The sequence below is a fragment of the Vicugna pacos genome, chromosome 10, assembly GCF_048564905.1.
Source record: "Vicugna pacos chromosome 10, VicPac4, whole genome shotgun sequence".
Classification (NCBI taxonomy): Eukaryota; Metazoa; Chordata; class Mammalia; order Artiodactyla; family Camelidae; genus Vicugna; species Vicugna pacos.
Window position 1 is genome coordinate 22,904,815 of NC_132996.1, and position 20,355 is coordinate 22,925,169.

At 45.5% G+C, this 20,355-nt stretch overlaps 1 protein-coding gene across 3 annotated transcripts in view; it reads left to right on the top strand.

The window, feature by feature from the left end:
- TENM4 (teneurin transmembrane protein 4) overlaps window positions 1–20,355 on the top strand; it is a 709,295-nt gene that overhangs the window by 504,832 nt on the left and 184,108 nt on the right. The gene's annotated exons all lie outside the window — the stretch shown is intronic.

The window sequence follows — 20,355 nt, forward strand, 5'->3', positions numbered from 1 at the left end:
GTACATTGATAATGCGTCCTTGCCAATAATAAATGCATCCTTCTGACAAAACCCAATCTATATAGAAACCTTCAAACAGGAGTCCTTATCCAGGGACCAGCTCAGAGAGGCAAGCCCAGGGTCTTCCCTTTGTTACCTGGAGACTCAGCAAGGTGCTGCGGCAGAGCTTACACCTGCCTGGGAGCCTGGATTCCATTGCCAGCTCCGCCACTGAGTAGCTGTTTGCCCTTGGGCAGCTCGCTTCTCTGAGTCCTGATTTCTCGTCTAGAACACAGGCACAAGCCATCACCTCAGACGGATGCTTGTGAGGCTGGAGTAGCAGTCAGCCAAAGTAGCGAATGCATTGCAGGTGCGAGACTGGTCCCTACCTGTTCCCAAGGGCTGAGGGTGGCAGCCTTGTGCTGGATGTCCTCCAGCTGCTGGGGGCACGGGATGAGCTCTGATTGCTTGGTCATAATCACAGACGAGGATGACTAACTTGTAAGGAACCATCAATTATTGAAAATCAAATTAATTGTCTCTGCTGAGCACAAATATCCTTAACAAAGACTTTGCTGGCAGACCAACTTGATCTCATCAACAGGCAAAAGCAGAGATATTTAATTAGATTTTTGATGAAAAATTGTGTTTAATTTCAAGTATAATCAATTATTAATTACTGTAATGAGCGAGTCTGACTGGGTTTACTAATTAACTCATTTAAAAATTATGAATAACCTTTTCATTTGTAATTATTTGCTGCATTCTATCAAGTTCCAGATAAGAATTGCATCAGCTCACCAGCAGAGGGGGAGTGGAAAACAGAGGGAGGGGAAGAATTCTTTCTCTGGGGTCTGCTCAGGGCTGCCACCTCTGGGTGGAACTCCAACAGATCCACTTGACAATCTGTTTCTTAGTTGGAAAGTTTATTGGGAAACAAGCAACCAGTGACCTTTCGTTTGCAGAGATGTTTGCAGTTATTTTCATGGGAAGACAGAGAAATTGAAATCAGCACTTATCACCCACAAAGGCCGTAGGGCCTGAGGCCTTGCCTTTGGACCGTCTCCTCCCCCCTTTGAGGGTGTTACTGGCTGCTCTGGCCTGGGCTGGGGATGTAGGGAGGACCCTCGCTGAGCCTGGGGCGTCTCCTCAGAGAGAAAATGTGTATTTTTGTCTCCAAAGGATAGCCATTGAGAGAGGCTGCCCTTTGAGGGTGAGCGCTTTGCCTTAGTCACCCGTTTTCCCTTCGTTGAAGATTTTCAGGTCCTTTTAGTTTCCGTTTGAACACTGTCTCTTCTTCTCTGAAGACAAGAAATCTCCTGTTCGCAAAACAAAATGGGGAGGGAATGATACGAGGGGAAGGTGAGTTGTAAGTCAAACCGTGAGACTTGTACAGCCATGGCAACGATGCTTTATTTGATAGCGTTTAATTGTTTTCAAAACATTTTCACCAAAAAAAGCAGTGTGGTTTCTAGCAGTGAAAAAAACAGGGGTCACTTTTTATCATCCATAATCAGAGCAGTTAGCTTTGTGTCCCATCCCTGTTCTCCTGACTGTTCTAAGCACTTTGCTTGTGTTTGCTCGTTGAAATCTCCCAGCAACCCTATGCGTTATTATCCCCAGCTTACAGATGAGGACATGGAGATCCAGTGAGCTCGAGTAACTTACCCACGGATGATGTAGGCTCAAGAGACTCCATCCAGGCCTGGGCTCTGTCCCTTGCTGGCTGTGTAAACTTGGGCAAGTACCACTTCTCTGAACCTCAGTTTCCACTTTCCTTATGGCTCTTACAATGGATTTGGCTGGAATGATTAGGCCTATTTTACAGGAGAGAAAACTGAGGGTAAGATCATGGTTGAGACAGTGGGTTATAAAATTAGGCTGCCTGCTTTCAAATCTCAGCTCTGCTAATTACAAGCTTTCTGACCTTAGGCAAGTCTGTTTAACCACTCTCAGCCTCAGTTTACCCATCTATAAAATGAGGATAATGATAGTGGCCACTTCACAGGGTTGTTGTGGAATTCCAATAAGATAATTTGCATAAAGCACATAACCCACTGCCTGGCAGAGTTAGTGCTCAGTAAAGGTTAGAGACAGTTACGATTACTAACAGTTACGATTACTATTAGTACTATAAGCACCACATGGAAGAGTATTAGTGAGTCTTGAGTGAGAACATGGACCAGCCTTGTCTCCCTGCAGCCTGCGGGCTTCCCAGCTGTGTTAGTCACAAGGGCAGCTGACAGAACAACCAGGGGGACCTGTCAGAAAACATGTGTAGGGATGTCTTTCAGGGGAGCAGCCGCAAGAAGAATCATTACCCAAAAAGTACCTCGCGTGATTTCTTTAACTAGGACAAAAGTTGGTTTTTGCTTCACTACCAGTTGCCTTTATCCGGATAAAACTGACAGCTTCCCTCATGTTCTGAATCTCTGTGTAAAAAGCAGACACCGAGTAGCGCAGGAGAGCCGTGGATCGTATCCAGAGGACTCTTCAAGCACCTGTCTAGCCAGATAGGCCTTTGGAATAGGAAACAAAAAAAGGCTTATTAACAATACAAAAGCCGAGAACTTGACGTTTAAATAGAGGCCCTAGAGTGTCCTGGGATGCGGTGTCTTTCATCTTCAGGTCTGGGGCCACCCTAAGGCGCAGGGGTGTCCTCCAGTGTGATTTCTCTAAGGCAGTGTGATGTTCTGATCAGCAGGATTCAGTGGAAATCCAGCTGTGTGGCCCCTTTTAGCTTTGGTTTCCTCATCTGCAAAGTGGGAAGAATAACAGTGCTTCCTTCCTGAGGCTGTTATGTAGGTTAAATGAGATGATGCTGAAGAAACTCAGAGCACCTGACAAAGGAGGAGTCCCTGCTGGTGGCCCTGGAGATGGCTGTTACCCACCCCTGGACTCAGTTATCTCAGCCCAGGGTGGGGTGAGAGCAGATCTTCTTAGGTCCTTCCCAGTCTATAGATCGCTGCCCATCAGAAATTGAACCGAGATGTGGAGGATGGAGTCCCAGGTGTGGGCTGCAGCAGCATCTGGGTACCTGCAGGGGAGCCTTCCAATGCACTCCGTGGCAATGAGGGACTCTTTTTTTAAAAATTAGGTTGCATTTTTTCACCTCCACCAGCAGCTGATTATAGACCAGGGGAAAAAAATCAAAACCCTTGCTTAAAGTGGTGATAGTTAAATTTATAGGTGGGAACGTTGCTAAGTGTAATTGCTGCTTTTCAAAAGGCAGCTTTCAGAGAGCGTTGCTTGTTGGAATACTATTACAATTTGTGGTCTGGAAGAGCCTGGGTCATCCAGTTCTTGAAGGCATCTGGGCAGTTCTGACACAGGTGGACTTGCCAGACTGTGCAGGCGCTCTCGAGATCCCTGATGTCTGACCACACACTCACGACTTCAGCAGGGCAGCAGTCCAGGCAGAAGGGATCTTAGTCAGCCCCCCTCTCTAGGGGCTGGTATCCTATCTCCTAGTGTCTTCTTCTGTGCTACATACTCAGTCCCTAACACGAAGCCTGGCACAAGGCAGCTGTGCTCAGTAAGACATGGTTGAATAAAAACCTTGCAAAATGGTAAAATCTGCTGAGGGTTTCCTAGGCAGAATCGTGTGGGCATATGTCTGGTGGCAGAAATAGGCATTTCATGTTCTGGGGCTCAGGTACAGGTGAAATGAGTAGAGAAAGGATTAGAAATAGAGGCCGGGGTGATTGTGACCCCTCCTTCTCCACAATTATCCCCCTCTGGTTCAGCTCATGCGCTATCAGGATCTCAGATGCCATTTGCTTCCTCAGCACAGGCCGGTTGCACTCTGGGCCTGGGTGTTATTCGTGAGCAATAAGGCTCATTTTCTCTCCTTTCTCTTCAACTTCACATCAGGCCTTTTGGACAGAAGCCATAGATTGAGCTTTATAGCCCCAAGAATGGGAAACGGAGATGATTGAACTTGATCTCTTAGGAGGAGAAAAAAGTGATAAAGATACAGGATCCTGTATTAAAGCCTCTCTCTCCAAGATTGATTCCTTCGTGCTGCTCTGTGGGAATTGCTAATAGCAGGATATATATAGATTGTTCTCTTTATGACAGACCCCAGACAAATATCCTTCAAACCCCTCCCCCCAGAAGGACTTAAGGAGACCTGCCTGGCTCTCTGCAGTTTTCTGAAACACCGCTGTGCGGAGGAGGGGGCAGACTTGCTCTGTGGGGCTGCAGAGGGCAGGACCAGGCTGTCCTGGTGAAACTGATGGAAAGGCCACTTCAGGCTCTGTGGGAGGAGACTTCTCTCACGAGAAAGCTGCCTGTATGGAGCGGGCTTCTCGTGTCTGCAGTGAGAGGAGTGACTCCGATGTGCCCGACTCTAGAGACCGGTGGGTCTTGTCTATCGTCCTTCTGTCATTACTATCTGTGCCACCCACACAGGACTTAATCTCCTTTAGATGAGTTTCCAGATCTGTAAAATAGGAGTAAATAAAGACTAGCTGAAATGATTAAGTCCTTCAACAGTCTTCAGCTCAGCGTGAAAGGAAGCTGTCCACGTTGCAGACCTCACTCCCCACCTCCCATCTCCACCCATCAGTGGAGCCCAGCCAGGAGCCGGAGCCCAGGGGAACCCGTTGATCCAGACACTATGAATCCGCCTCCCAGGGCACAGAGCAGAGTAGAGAAGGATAGGGTGGGCCTGGAGGGCAAGTGGAAGACATCAGTGTCCCCACTTGTCACAATTCTTGTGCTAGCAGCCTTCAGAACTCTGACTGTCCTCCTAGGGATCAAGACTCGGGTTGAGACCCCCACCATACTGAGGCCTGTCTCCCTTACCTGTCCGCCCACTCAGCCACCATTCCCTGACCACTGGTATTTAGAGTCAGATTTATCAAGATACAACTTACATACAAAAAATCGACACTTTTTAGGTGTACCATTCCATGAATTCTGACAAATGGATAGAGTTGTGTGAGCATCACTACAGTCAAAACTCAAAACACTTCTGTCCCCTCAAAAGTTCCCCTTTTGTAGTCAATCCTTGCTCCTTGTCCTCAACCTTTGGCAACCATGCATCTGTTCCCTGTCTTGGTTGTTTTGGGTACTGTTTCTGAGACATGTAGTGAAGAAGTGATTTATTTACTGGATTCAAAATCAGGTGTTACCAACGATAACTTTCAAACTTGAATACATCAAAGTGTTGTTGAGAAAATTTTAAGATGTAATTTAGAATTCAAGATATGAGGGCAAACAGTGAAACGCCCTAGGGTTCTCTGTGGGTTATACTTGACCTGCTTGAGGGACCGCAGCCAAAGCCTGCATGTCCTCAGCATGGATGCACAAGTGTGTGTTCTTCTGCCTTTTCCATGGACATCTTTTCATACACGTGTTTTTAAGTATCAACACAAAACTCTCATCCTTGTCAAGGTACATAGCTCTATCATGTTGGTGCCATTGTTCTATCCTTGTATTCCTCCGTTTCATAACTGTTTGCTATTATAAATAGCACTTCTGTGAACACTTGTGTGCCTCCTTCTCTGTTTCCTTCTTTCACGTAGTTTGGGGAGAGTGTGTTCCCCTGAGCAAGATTTCTGGGTCACAAGGTGTAGGCAGTTTCAAGCTCTGGTTGCTCACTGCAGGGGCTCCTCCGAGGATAGAACTGAATCTCTGGCTCCCCAGGTCAGGTCCAGGTTCCCCACAGCCCTGCCAGCGTCTGACCTTGGGTCGGCTTTTGAGGAGTGAGGGCAGGGCAGGTTACAGGTGGCCCCGAGACCCAGCGAGGTAAAGGATCTTCATTCCTGGAGGGAAGAAACGCCCACCTTCTCCCAGTCAGTTCCTTCTCCAGAGCCAAGCTCACACGGCCCTGCCTTGGTGAAGCTCCTCTGCCCCCGCTCACACTAAGCCAGGAACCCAGTTATATGCTCGTATGGTGCTCAGGAATCTCACCACCGTTGCCGCTGAGGGACCGTGTCTAGGACTGGCTTGGCTCTGTCTCCACTGCTAGACTGTAAGCTCTGTGAGGGCAGAAACAACTTCTGTCTTGCTCAGTGCTGTAGCCACAGCTTCTTATTCTGGGGTGTGGTGCGATAAGTGTGTTCAGCAAAAGTTTGTCTAAGGAGAGAAAGGAGGGGAGGCTGTCAGGACCAGAACCTAACCGATGCTGCCAGGCATGGAGTGAAGGGCATAGAGGCTCAGGTCCTTACTGGGGACAAAGACCAGAAGTCTAGAAGCAGAGGGATCATGTGAGAGGGTAAAAATGGTTCCTGGAAACTAAGGCGGGGTGGGGAACCAGAGGCGGCTGCTGAAGTGTGTTTGGCGTGGGGCAAAGACCTGGCATTGGACCCTCATCTGTTCCTTGTGCCTGTGAAACTTTAAGCAAGAACCTTGCTCTAAGCCTCAGTTTCCCACTCTGTGGATGCAGGTAACAGGCTGTCATGGGGATGCAATGCCCATTGGGCACCTAGTTCTTACTAATAAGAGCCACTAGTGAATGAAATCTGTCTTCCCTTAACCCTGGCAAAAGCAATGTGTTAAATTTGAGGGCCAAGCAGTCCTGAGTTTGGAAATGTCTCAGAACAGACAGGACCGGAGTTTATGTTTATATTCATTTTTTATAACAGCAGCAGGAGCTACAGAGACAACACCTTCTCCCAGGACTCGGAGGGGTTCAAGGCCCCCAAGGAGGCAGTATAGCCATCGCCCATCAAGGAGCAGCTACAGCTGTGTGTTTGGGTGCTCCTTCCACAATGGCAGCCCAGGAGTATAGGAAAGGAATCAACTTTACAGATTTTTAGCATCCTTGGAAAGAACTTGTCCCCAAGTCCTTGTTTGTATTCTGGACTAACTACTGTGAAATAACATAATTTAATTGCACTTAGATGCAGAGAGAAAGCGAGGAACAGTCTCCCCAATGGGTGTTCTTTCACTGTGTTAAGTACCTAGTTGTGGAGAGGAAGGAGATCTGTACAGTCAGAGCTGTGCTTAGGGCTACAGGCTGGGGACAGAGGTGAGGAAGCCCAGCCAGGCAGCTCTTCATTGCAGAGAAGAAGAGAGGGAGGGGAGGGAAAGGGGGAATGGGAGAGGAGGAGAGATGGCAGTAAAATGCACAGTGTCTTTTCCTTCTATCAGTCAAACAACAAAACCACCACTAAATGGCTTCATCTTTCTAAAGACAGCAGTACAGTCTAATAGCAAAAGCATAGACTTTGCATCACAGCTCCGCTCACTCAAGTTTTTCCATCTCTCTGCATCTTGGTTTCCTCATTGATAACATGTCAATTAATGTCCAAGAGATGTTTTGAGCCTTAAGTGATGGAACATCTGCAAAGAGTCTAGTCTGCTGGGTGGTCCCTGGTGGGTGTTGAATAAATGCAGTGTTCACCCCTCTGGGCAGCTGGATCACCCAGAGATTTTAAACCCTCTCAGATTCAGCACCAAGAGCCATATCTAGATGCAGGGATTTCAGGTAATCTGGGATTTGGTAGAGGGTGCTTCCACAAGCTCAGGTCTGAGACTGGGGAACACCCACGGAGCCTGTGTGCTGGGTTGAGTCCTTGGATGCGGGGACAGACAAAGCCAGACGAACTAGCATCACTGCTTTGAGTCAGCCCTGGTTTCGTGGAGAGCCAGATGTGTACAGAGCTGGAGGCAATACTAGACAGATGATAAAAGTGTTTTCCTGGGGTTTGAACTTTATCCCTATGGGAGTCCGAAGGAGAGAACAATTCATTCTAACCAGGAAGATCAGTTAAAATTTCCCCAAGGCATTGAGCCTTGTAAATCAAGTAAGCTATTGAAAGAGAAGCTAGGAATGGCTTTCTGGAAGATGGAACAGTCTAAACAAAGGCATAGGACGACAGGTAGAAATGTTGGCTGTTTTTGGCACCTGTATTAGGAGACTGTGCATGAGAATATCTTTTGGTGCATTGGCTCCACTACAGGCCTCAGCCTCTCTTTTACTGGAGGCTCTTGAATGGACAACTGCAGAAAATCTCAGTGACTGCTGGAGGATATTGGCTGCCTTCCCCTTAGAATAGAGGCTCCACCGGGCAGATGCATAATAAATCCCTTGCCTTCCCATGAGGCCGTTCAAACCTGTCCATCCTCGCCAGCAGTCTTGGCACTGTTTGGGATTATTAACTGCATTTCCTTGTTCTGCAAGCCCCAGATGTGGAAACTGAGGCTCGCAGCAGTTAAATAACTTGTTCCCCCAGAATGACTGGTAAGTAGTTGGGCTGGCCCAGAAACCAGATTTTCTGAGTCCAAGTCCTGATTGGTGTTCCCTGTACCGACCAGGCTGGCTCAGTGCCCTCCTCTGCTGTCCTCCCCTGCTGCTGTGCTCCATCCCTGAGGCTCAGAGGAAGCAAGGGGGCTCTGCCATCCTGTCTGGGCTTTCCTGTGCCCCTGCTCCCAGCTTCCCTCTCGTGACCTAACCCGATGTGACAGAGGTGGCAGCTCACCACGTGCCAGGCATGTTCTGAGTGTTAACGTGTATTTCTCATGTAATATTCTCATCAGTCTTACCTGTCCAACAAGTATATGTCAAGTACCAAGTATGTGCTAGGTAGCATTCAATTTTTCTTTCCATTTCAGAGATGAGAAACTAAGGAGATTGTCAGTTGTCCAAGGCGACATCACCAGCGAGTGTGAGAGCCAGGATTTGCCCCCAGAGCCTGCCCACCTCCCACAGCTCAACAATTCCCATAGCTGGAGGGGGGCCAGGGTGGGGCTGGGATAGTTTGCCTGATTGGAACTGCTGAGAGGATGCAGGGAGCTCTTTATTAAAGAGGGAAACCATCGTACTTTCTTACGGGAAAAAAAAAAAAGAACATCTACCTGCCCTATACTATGCCCTGTGCCAGAATTGCTATGTACCTGTGGCAGCAAGTGGAGCTGTGGTTTGCACCCAAAGTGTTCAGGTTTGGAGAGCACAGGAGGCCCAGCTGACACCAGGGGACCTTGACACACATCCCTCATTGAGCACTACTAGCCCCTCGTATTATCTGATTCTGCTGTTATCCAGGCTTCATGTGGCATTAGATTGTCACCAGCATAACATTTCATTTTGGAGGAAGCCTTTCCTGCTGGCGTATGGCAGACAGCTGGATTTATCATGCCTTTGAGCCTGGAGTTAGATTTTGTTCACAGCCTCCAGTGGGGGAAGAGAAAAAAATGCCAGGGTCATTAATTGTGTCGTGGCCGGCATTTTATCATGTTGTCCTGAATTTTTCCACCCAGGCCTTGCTGTAGAATTCTACAGCAAGACAGACTCACTGGACTTCTGTGTGTGTCTCAGGGTGTGAGTCTCTTGTGTGTGAGCCCGCACATGGCTCCACCCACTATGCGTGCGGAAAGGGTATTTGAGGGGAGATAGAGTGGGGAGTAAGAAAGATGAAAGGAGGACTTCAGGAGAAGTAGCATTTTTCTTTACCTGAAAACTGAAAACTCTTCTTTTGCAACTTGTTGCTTATGTCTTCTAACTTTTTTGTAGAGCATTAAGTCGATTGAACTGTACCATACATTTGCGTAGTTGTGTTGGTCTGGGGCTGTGTTGGAAATTTCATGTATAAATCTTTGCATTAGTTTGTGTATTTAACTTTGGGTGTTTTTTTCTTTCAATGATTAACTTTTAAGCAATGTAATAATAATGCCTTATATTTTCGATACATTTTAGAAAGAATTTTTCTTAAATGTAATCCTTACAAGACCCCAGGAGAGGGTTTTATATTATTTCCATTTCTACAGATGAAAAACCTGAGGGTCAGAGTGGTTAAATGACTTATCTGCAGATGCGTAGCTGGTAAGGGTCAGAACTGGGAGCCTGACTGTCTCTACAGGTCTGCTCCACTGGATACATAGGTGGACAACAGAGTGCGAAAGGGACAGGAAACACTGGACATGTGCTGTCAAGGCAGTGTGCATGGGAGAGGTGCTGAAATAACGGTCAGGAACCAGGGCTGGGGAGGGGAGAGCAGAGCTCATTTTTGCCTAGGGATTGTGATGGAAACCCTCAAGAGGTGCCATCTGAAGTAGGCCTCAGAGGATGAGAGAATGACTTTAAAAATAGGGGAGGCAGAGGCTATACCATGTAGCATCCTTGCATCAGCAAAAGCCTGGAGGCTGGACGGACAGGTGTGTTCAAGGGACAGGAGAAGTCCACACAGATCGAGGCTCCTGAGCAGGGCAAAGTAATGGGGCATGTCAGATACCATGCTCAACCAGCATTTCAAATGCTCAAGTTTCTATCCTTAGGAAGATACCACCAACAAAATTTGAGGTGTAAGGCAAGTCCATATAATAGTGAGATTTCCTTTTTTATTTTCCATTGTCATTCCTGCAGTTCTACATCTGATCAGGAAGGCAGTGTGTATAGTGGTTGGGGACAGATTCAGTGCAGTCTGGATTTGGCTCAGATTGGAAGTGACCCTCTGCCTCTTATTAAATGTGTGATCTTGGGCAAGTTGTTGGCCCTCTTTGAGCCTCAGTTTCCTCATCTTGCAAATGAGGATAATAATAGTACCTATATCTTTGTGAGGGCTAAGTGACAGTGTGTTTGTCAAGCACTTAGCACAGTGCTTGGCTCTATTAATGACAGGGGCTGTTGTTAACATCACCAGTGTCATCATCACCATCATTATCCCCATCACCGTGCCTGGACTCTGTGCTGCCTTCAACTTCCTAATCAAAGGGCTGAGCCAAACCAGGGGCCCCTGTATAGTAGAGAACTCATATTTATTGAGGGCCTTGCTCTGCACAAAGCAGGGAGGCAGGAAGATGTGGTGTGATCCCAGAGAGCTAGAAAACACTGGTGGGAAGGAGACTGGGAAGCTGTAGGGGTAAAGGAGGGACATCACACACTGTTCCATGAGAGATGAAAATGCTCCTTCAAAATGCTTCTTATACAGAAATATTATCCCTCGTTACAAATCCGGGTGGTAGGCTCCACGTTAAGCTGTCTTCCCTCATTCCTCCTGCTGAAGTGACTGTTCTAGAGGGAAAAGGGCCTATCCTCATATTATGTACACAAATTAAACCTCCATTTAGAGGTGCAGTAGGGACCACCTCCTAATTGACTTTGATCACATGGTTGATGTGGCCAAAGAAATCAAGAAATGGGCAGGTGCCTCCATGGAGCCCTGTAACAGGACGTTTTCCAGTAGCTATGGAAAAGGTCCCTGGCAACAAGCATCTTCTCCTGCCGGAGCTCCCAAGCAGGAACCAAACCCATGGTTCCTTCGGCCCTGTCCGACGGCTGGTACAGGAAGGAGGGGATGAGCCCTCATATGTGAGTCTGGTCCTTTGCTAAGTTGAGCTACCTTTTTATAGACAGCCGTGTGAAGAGTCTCGACACTTGGAAGCAAGCACTGCAGAGAAAGGCAACAGAGCCAGCGTTCCGCCCCCTCTCGGAAAATGACGGGCACTTTCCCAGGCTGGCGGGGGCAGGGCTGGCTGCGCACTCTTGCAGAGCACCTGAACAGGCTGGTGCCCCTGGGTATCTGCTCCCTGGCTTCTCAGCAAGGTCTTGGGCAGCAGGGGGGCCTTCTACCAGGTTGAAACATCTCCTCTGCTAGAGGTCACTTCCTGGCCTGCCGCTTTGTCAGCAGGATGTCATCAGAAGCTGCTTGTTATCCTGAGCAGTGTGGAAGCCTGTCCTGGGGTCTTGGCAGTGGTCCGAGAAGAGCTCAGGGTCTAGGGTGACCCGCCCCTGGTTTTGGATCTTGGTGCTGCCATGATGAATGGTGCAGTGACACCTTCTTCCGGAGCCTTGGGTTTCTAGAGACACAAAATCAGATAAATGATACCTACTTTGTCACTGTGTTTTGAGGTCATCATCCATAAAACGGGGTTGCAGATACTATCTGCCTTAAAAAGTGGAGAGATTAAGTGACATAATGAATCTGAATCCTCCAGCACTATGTCATGGACATGGTACAGTTTTTAATATGTGGGAGCTGTTACTGTTTTGATAATAATCCTAATTATTATTAGTCTGTCTGTCTCCTTCCTTTCCTCTTTCTTCACTCCTGTGGGTCAGGTGCTGGGGGATAGAGATGAGAGAAATGATCTCTGTCCTGAAGGGAGGGCCTCCGGTGGCCTGACATCACCTGTGCCGTGGGCTCGTTCCCTTAAATTTAGACTCAATAAGATGACTCCTTTAGTCTGAGAGTGCAGTGCCTGATGGAAGAACAAGCCATGAGGGAGGCTTTCCTGCTCTTACAGGATTTTCTGCTGTGACTTAATGGCAGGGTTATTCAGTGGCGAGAGCTCTGAATCACAGGTCTGGAGATGAGCTCAGAGCAGTCCCAGGCTCTGCCCCAAATGCTCTAGTCAGGCCTGAGTCTCATCTGCCCATGGGTGGGGGCAGGTCCCGGTGGCTGTAAGTCCAGCCATAGCAGCATCCCCCCACCACCAAAACAAAAACTCAGGGACTTCTCAGCTCCCTTAAGAGATCTCCTTACTTCACTTTCTCAGTGAAAACTTGCATATGTAATACAAAGAATGACAATGATGCCAACATAGAAGGCTACCTTCTGGGAGTACATTTGAGTGAACACCAAGCAGCATGATGAGCTCATAAAATGTAATATGTCCTTTAATCTTTGTAACTCTTTGGAGCAGCCATTATTATTTTTTAAATTTTTTATTCAAGTATAGTTAGTTTGCAATGTTGTGTCAATTTCTGGTGCACAACATAACGTTTCAGTCATACATGTACATATATTCCTTTTCATATTCTTTTTCATTATAGGTTACTATAAGATAATATAGTTTCCTGTGCTATATAGTAGAAACTTATTATTTATCTATTTTATATATAGTAGTGAGTATTTGGAAATCTCGAACTCACAATTTATCCCTTCCCCACCCTCTTTCCTCCCTGATAACCATGTTTGTTTACTATGTCTGTGAGTCTGTTTCTGTTTTGTAGATAAGTTCATTAGTGTCTTCTTTTTTCTTTCTTTTTAGATTCCACATATGAGTGATATCATATGATATTTTTTATTCTCTTTCTGGCTGACTTCATTTAGAATGGTGATCTCCAGGTCTTTCCATGTTGCTGCAAATGGCATTATTTTATTCTTTTTTATGGATGAGTAGTATTCCAATGTATAAATATATATAAACACTACATCTTCTTTATCCAGTCATCTTTCAGTGGACACTTAGGTTGTTTCCATGTCTTAGCTGTTGTAGTGCTGGGGCAGGTATTATTATCACTGTTTTATAGATGAGGAGGCTGGGGCTTGAAAGAGTTAAATAGCATGAACCAAGTCACATGACTATAACCATGAGAACCAGAAAAGGAAGGCAGGGCTGTCTGGCTGCCAAGGCTGCGCTGGTACCCACTCTACTCATGCCTCCGCTTTTCTTGTCCCTGGAACCAGTGCAGTGTTGGGAGTGGGTGAGGGGAGATCAGATAACCAGTGGAGGGCAGTCCAAGGCAGGGTGGAAGTGGCCAACCCCTAAACTCGTCATGCGCAGAAGCAGTGTTAGCAGAGCCCATTAGGTAAAAGGTGCCCAGAAAAGATAGCTTTCTTATTCTATTACTGCAATAATAGTGGTTTACTCCATTCTGTACAAATTGGATTCCAGCCCTGCTTTCCTGACAACTTGCCGTGTCACCAGTTTTCAGTGCCCTCCAGTTACATTGATTTCTGTCCTCTGCATTGATGGTGGGCATGCCTGTTCCCCCGCCCCTCTCTCCTGCCTGACCACCCCCCAACCCTGTTTTACCGAAATACTGAGCAGCTGCCAGCGAAGTCTTGCTGACAGGCCTCCCTCCCCTACACCACTGCGTAATATAGAAAAATGGTGACCTGTGCCCGGGTCCACTCTCTAGAAAACACTTAATTTGGGGGTGAGAGACAGTGACCTTGATTGTTATGGTCAAGTTTATCCAGAGACTGGAAGAAATACAATATATTTACTTGATTTGAAGTTAGCCCCACATAGTCACCACTGGGATCCTGTCAGCCTGCTTTATAGTGATTCCACTTTTAAAAACTGTTTTATCCATTGGGCAAATACCTCTAGTTCCTGTGCCCGAAGTCTGTCAGCTCCTGGGAGCAGGATGGGGAGAGGGCCCTCCGCTCAGAGAAATTTGCAGTTGGCACAAAAGAGGAATTAGGGGAAATATATGGAAAGAAGGAAAAGGTGATGTAATGGAGCTACCTTAAACAAAGCTTTCAGTGGATCTAGGAATTAGGAAAGTCAGCATAGCAAGGTAACAGGGATGATGACAGTTGCCATTTATTTTGCTCCTACTATGTGTGCAGAGTAAAAACGTACCAGGCACAGTGTTAAGCAAATTACACGTATTATTTCATTTCATCCTTCGAGGTGAATATTACTGTCTATACTACAGATAAGGAAATGGAGACCCAGAGAGGCTAAGTAATTTGCCCAGAGTCACAAAACTAGTAAATGACCTGGCTCTGAGTGCCCAGAGAGACCTCACCTTGAGGACTGACTCTGCCAAAGGTCCAGTCGCTCACTTGCATGAACTTGGTTTTGATTGTGGGGATCAGCCATGCCTACGGCAGTCAGGATGTTGAAAGGTATCATACTTTATCCCTAGGATGAAGGCCTTTAACAGTCTATCTCAAAAGCGAAAATCTGGCTGTGCTGTCAGCAAAGGCTTTGCCTTAATTTTTTTTAATGTTAATTTAATTCCAGCCATTGTAACTCATCAGCGATCTGAGGTACCAGGAGGTGAGCCTGGACTTTGGAACCAGTCAGATCTGGGTTCAGATGTGACTTTATCGCTTCTCATCTGGGAAACACCTTGGGAAGTGTCTTTGGGCAGGTTATGCAGCCTCTCTGAGACTCTACTTTCTTCGTCTGTAAAACGGGAATGCTAATCATTTTCTCAGGGTTTGTGTAAGGACTGAATGACATAACGTAGGTAATTGTCCTTCCCTGAGTGTCTGACTCAGGCTGGATGCTCAAAGTCAGATCTCCCCCCTCTGCCCTGTCATCCTTCTGTACCTATTGCTCCTGAGACTAAGCTGTGGAACTTCCTTTTAATGTAAGCAGCATGGACGTGAGTTTGGAAACTAGTCAAGAAAGCTTATCAGTAGTCCTACTACTATAATTCAAAGCCTGATGTCATTTTCACAGATGTCTTTCTAGATTTTTTTTCATATGCATTCCCAGTTTTACAAAGATGCAGTCAGCAAATACATGCAATTTTGTGTTGTGTCATTTTTTTCTCCCCCCTTAACATTATAGGGTAAGCATTTGCCCTCTTTGCTGGTTGCCAGTTAATTTTTAATAATGGTTACCTTGCATTCCATCCAGTACCTGTATCATAATTTAGCTAAGTCATTCTCCTGTTTTAAGACATCTAGATTGCTTACAATTTCTTTGCTGATACACTGCAATGTACATCTCCATGGCTTCTAGGTTTGGAACTTTTGAATACTGTACTGTGGCTTTGTAGCAAAACCAGGAGTAGAACCTGAGAAATGAAACTCTGTCATTTCATTGTTGTTATTATTACTGTTTTGCCTTTTTGTTTTCTGCTTTCCACATTAGAGGACCATAAGTCAAAGAACTCCAATGGCTTATATTTTACAGAAATGGTGCTAATTAAAAACAAACAGCTGAGAGCTAGTATAAAACAGAAAAAGTGGGGAGCCATGCAGCTGGGTTAGATCCCACTGCCTTTTGAAACCAAAAATGCCTCTTGAATCAACAGTTTCTTAAGGCTGTAACCACCTCTAGTCACTACCTGGAGCTGCTAATTTACAGATGCAAGTGGATTTGTTGCATCCAATTTTTGGAAGCGAAGTGTGCCTGTGACAGTGGAAACTCTCCTACATTTACACCGGTGACTCCTGCATAATGACTTTGTTAATTGCCTCCTGCTGGCTGGGTGCTGGGGGGGAGCCTTCAATGTCTGAACATCTATTGAGCATTTTTCTTAAAAATGTCAAGTGAGATCTTGCACTTTCCCAGCCATCTCTCATGTCTTGTTGCACAGGAAAAGGCAACTGGAAAATGTCAGCCCTGGGATCAGACTGACCAGAGCTGAGGGAATAAGAAACTTCACCCACCCTGGCTCTCTTTGCTTTTAGAAATCATTAACATTTCAGTGTGGGTGATCCTGTGAACTCCCTACCTTTCCACAGCCTTTTCCTGAACTCTTTCTCATCTTTTCACCTTTTCATTGAATTACAGACTAGTTTGAAGGGAACACTAGTATCAGTTTTCTTATTTAGGTCACTTTCAACGTACTTGGGAGAGTTTTGCACAAACAGTTATAAATACACAACGCAGGATGTAATTTAGATAATCCTATGATGTACATTGGTGGTTACCATTAATTCCTCTGAAAAAAGGGATTATGATGATTATAATTTATATTGTTTCAGAGATCTGGTCTTAAAGCGGGCTAGGGAGGACCATTTATATTTCTTAATTTTTTTTGGATCCACGGCTGTTATTTCCAAGTCATTGGATAGCATGCATTTACTGCTGTCCACAGCTTTACATGATTGTTGCTGTGGGGCAGGAAATATTTATTATCAGCACTGGGACCCCCAAACATCAATTTCAGCCTTTATTTGCTGGTGGCTTCATATTGCACATATTTTACCTTTTATTTAAAATAAAATGTGTAAAAGAGAAAGCTTGACCAGGGAACACAGGCTCCTGAGTTTAGAACTTGTCTCAAATTTCTACCAGCTCTGTGATGTGAGGTAACTTACTCTGGGTAAATCAGAATATATTCTTCTAGCTCAATATCTGTTCAGTTCTGTTGGACCCATTCTCCAATAATGGGTTTTGCAATCTCTCTTTCCACGAAGATTCAACTGAATAATATAAATTAAGCATTTGGCATGTAGTACGCACTCATACGGTACCACGTTTGAGTTACTGTTGTTATATTTTGAGTATTATCAAGGATAAAAAAGAGTGGTTGCTTGAGCTGAGATATTTCTTGAACTGTCTCTGACTGAGTGGCACTGTGTCCTTTGGGAAGAGACCGGAGCAAACTACTTCCCTTCCTTCTCTCCCCCTGTCCCCTGTAACCCAGAACCATACAATTAACCACCCATCAAACAATACAGTAAAAGAATTGAGGGGCCCTCAGCATGACTTATATTTGAGACCGTGGATCACAGACTGAGTAAGGGTCCCTTTTATTTTGGCTTTAAAGCAACATTATTGGTGGATTGTCACATCCATACCATCCTACCCCTCTCTCTAAATCTTACTTTTCAGCTGGCTATTTCTCAGCCAATTTGAGCACTCCTATATTCACGTCCCTCCCCACCAGCCTCCAGAATTATGTCTGGATGACTGAGTCTCCTGAGAGAGTCCAGGTTTGAGCTGGATCCAGAACTTGGCCTTCCCAGGTGGTTTCCTGGAGCACATCTTCCACAGGTCACCAAGAGAGACCAGCCAGCCGCACAACTGTGTGGGCCTCTGTGGTGGCCAGGGTAGGGGGTCCTGAGCTGAGAGGAAGGGATGCCAACGTGCACCCCTAAGTTTTGGCTGACTGCCCTCCCCCATCTAGCTGTGGACTGTCCTGCCCTTACTGACTTCCCTGTGTCCCCAGATCTTGTGTCATTTTTACCTGGAACACTTTTTTCACTGGCTTTTCTTCCCCCTCCGCATATGTTTTAAAGCAAGAACTTGCTTTTGCATCTTGTTAAAAATGAAAGAAAGCTTTGACAATAAAAATGTTTCTCTTCACAAAGCTGTGAGAGTTCCTTTCATCCCAGGATTAGTTAATTCTCCTGACCTTTTAACAAGACAGCTCTTTTGCACACTTAGATGAGATAATTGATTCTAACGGGGAAAGAAGCACTGCTCATTTAACTGCATGTATCTGAGTTGTCTGTCGTTCAAACAATTTCTCCGTTACCTTTGGAGTTGCCAATATATAGATTAAAACAGTAAGAAGGTAAGCAGATATGGTAGCTAATTCAGCCTTGGAAAAAGCAGTGTATTCACTTCTAACAGGCAGGTTAATTTTATTATTACTGTCAACCACACAGAGTAAACAGCAGTGTAAAGCACCTCATTTAACACCTGGTGCCTAAACAGTGCTCTATGAAAGTTAGCTGCTACTTTAGCAGTATTCTCAACAGTATGACTATAACCATCATAAAACATAATAACCACACATGCACAGTTTACAAAGCACTTTGTGATGTATTATCTCTTATGATACAGTAATCCCTTGAAATATTTTCATCCCCGTTCTCAGATGAGAATGCGTGTCACAAGGAAGTGGCAGGTAGGGCTTTCTTGCCCTTGGTACAGCACACTGTCCCCTGCACCACAGTAACCAAAGAGAAAGCAGACGGTCAGATTCCATTTCTGTTACCAGCATTCACCCTCCTGGTTAAGTCAAACTTGGGTGTGTTCCTTGGTGGCTTGTGTTTGGATCAGGCATCGGAAGAATGTATGAAGCTCCAGTCTCCTCTACACACTTTTTTGGGTCTTGAAGACAGTCACACGGCCCCTCAAGACCGCCATCAATGACCTCTTCCATGAACTGGGGCCAAGTGACACAGCTGTCTGTCTTCCTCGCAGGATCCTGTGTTGCTACCTAAAAAGGCATGGAAGAGCCTTGGAGGCTGCTTGATGTGTAAAAGGGGATGTCTTTAGAAGGCCCACCCGCTTTGCTAGATACAGCTAATGAAAGGCAGTGGTGAAGTGGGGAGAGCCTGGCCTTCTGGTCTGCAAGACGGATGGTATGATTTCAGGATTGAAACAGTTGGGGATTCTGGTCTAGACTGTGCTGCTTGTTAGACATTGAACCTTCCAAATGTTAATTGATGTCTCTGTGTCTTAGTTTCTTCATCAGCAAATGGGATTATCTCCTGTTAGGATTGTTGTGAGAGTTAAAGGAAATACTGTGTTTACTACTCTTAGCACAGTGCTTGCCACATGGCAAGCACTCAAGAAGTCAGTTTTATGATTACCACAATTTTAGTTAACCGTCTGAGTTAATTAAATGTGCACATTTGTAAATTGGGTCTAGCAGGGTTGCTGTGAGGATTAGGTATAATGTATACAAATTACCTGGAACACTGCCTGGCACACAGTTGGTCCTCAGTAAACATGATTACGTTGGGCGTTCGTATCCCTATAGATCCTTCTCTGTGTTCTTCTGACCCCTCTAGTGTCAGTCACCCCCTCCTCTGGGCTTTCTAATCCTTCTGACTACTTGACTGTGAGTGTGTGGAAGCAAGGGTGTCTTATTCAGTTCTGGCTCCCCAGGGTCAGCCATGGGTCCTGGCACAGAGTGGACTTGTAGAAAATGTTCATGGACTGAACAAAGGAGTGGTGCCACATACAGGATGCTGTGGGGGTCAGGGACTGGAGTACTTAACTCTGTATGTGGGGAATCAAGAAAGGCATCCCAAAAGAGGTAAGTATGGACCATTGATAAGGCTCAAGTCTTGAATCCTAAACAAGATTTAAGCAGACACTTTGTACTGGATGGCAAACCTTTTTGGAAAGAGACTTCTCAGCCTTCTCAAGCATTGTGTATCTCAAGGGACAATGTCCATTCTTTGGTGTCTTGTGGTCTCTTCTAGATTGTTGCCCAAGGGTATTTAACCGTTGCTACCTTGGAAAAATATTTTTAAAACAGAAATGCACAAAATCAAAATCACAAAATTGTACAAAATCACAAAAATACACAGAATCAAAATGTACAATAGATATACAGTGAAAAGCAAATCTCTCTCCTTTCCCAGACCCTTAACTTGTTTCCTTCATAGAATGCACCCACTGTTACCAGGGTCTTTCATATCCTTCCAGAAATACTCTGTACATACATAGGAATTGTTTTTCACCCAAAGGTAGTATATCAGATACACTGTTCTGCATGTTACAATTTTCCATCCGGAAAAATACAAAGAGCTTCCTTACTCTCTTTTCTGGTTGCACAGTATATTGTATAGACATAACTTATCTAGCCCCTTACTGATGGACTGGTTTCTAATATTTTGCTGTTACAAACAATGCTGCAGTGAATAACCTTGTATGTACATCAGTTAGCATGTGTGTGAGCATACCTGGAGGAGAATTGGAACCTCTAAGTTCCAGAGTAAAGAGTATGTGTATTTTAAATATGATAGCTTTTGTCAAATTGCCCTGCACAGGGTTTGCACCAGCTTATGTTCACACCAGCGAAGTATGAGAGTGCTGATTTCCTGTTCTCTTCCAATACTGTGTATTTTCAACCTTTTTTTATCTTTGCCAAACCATATGTGAAAAACAGTATTCCAACGTTTGACTTACATTTCTCCTACTACGAGTGACGTCTAGAGTCTTTTCAGAGGACTGAGAGCCAACTGCATTTCTTATTCTGTAAACTGCCTGTTCATACCCTATGCCTGTTTTCCTACCGAGTTGTTGGGCTCTGCTTGTTACTTG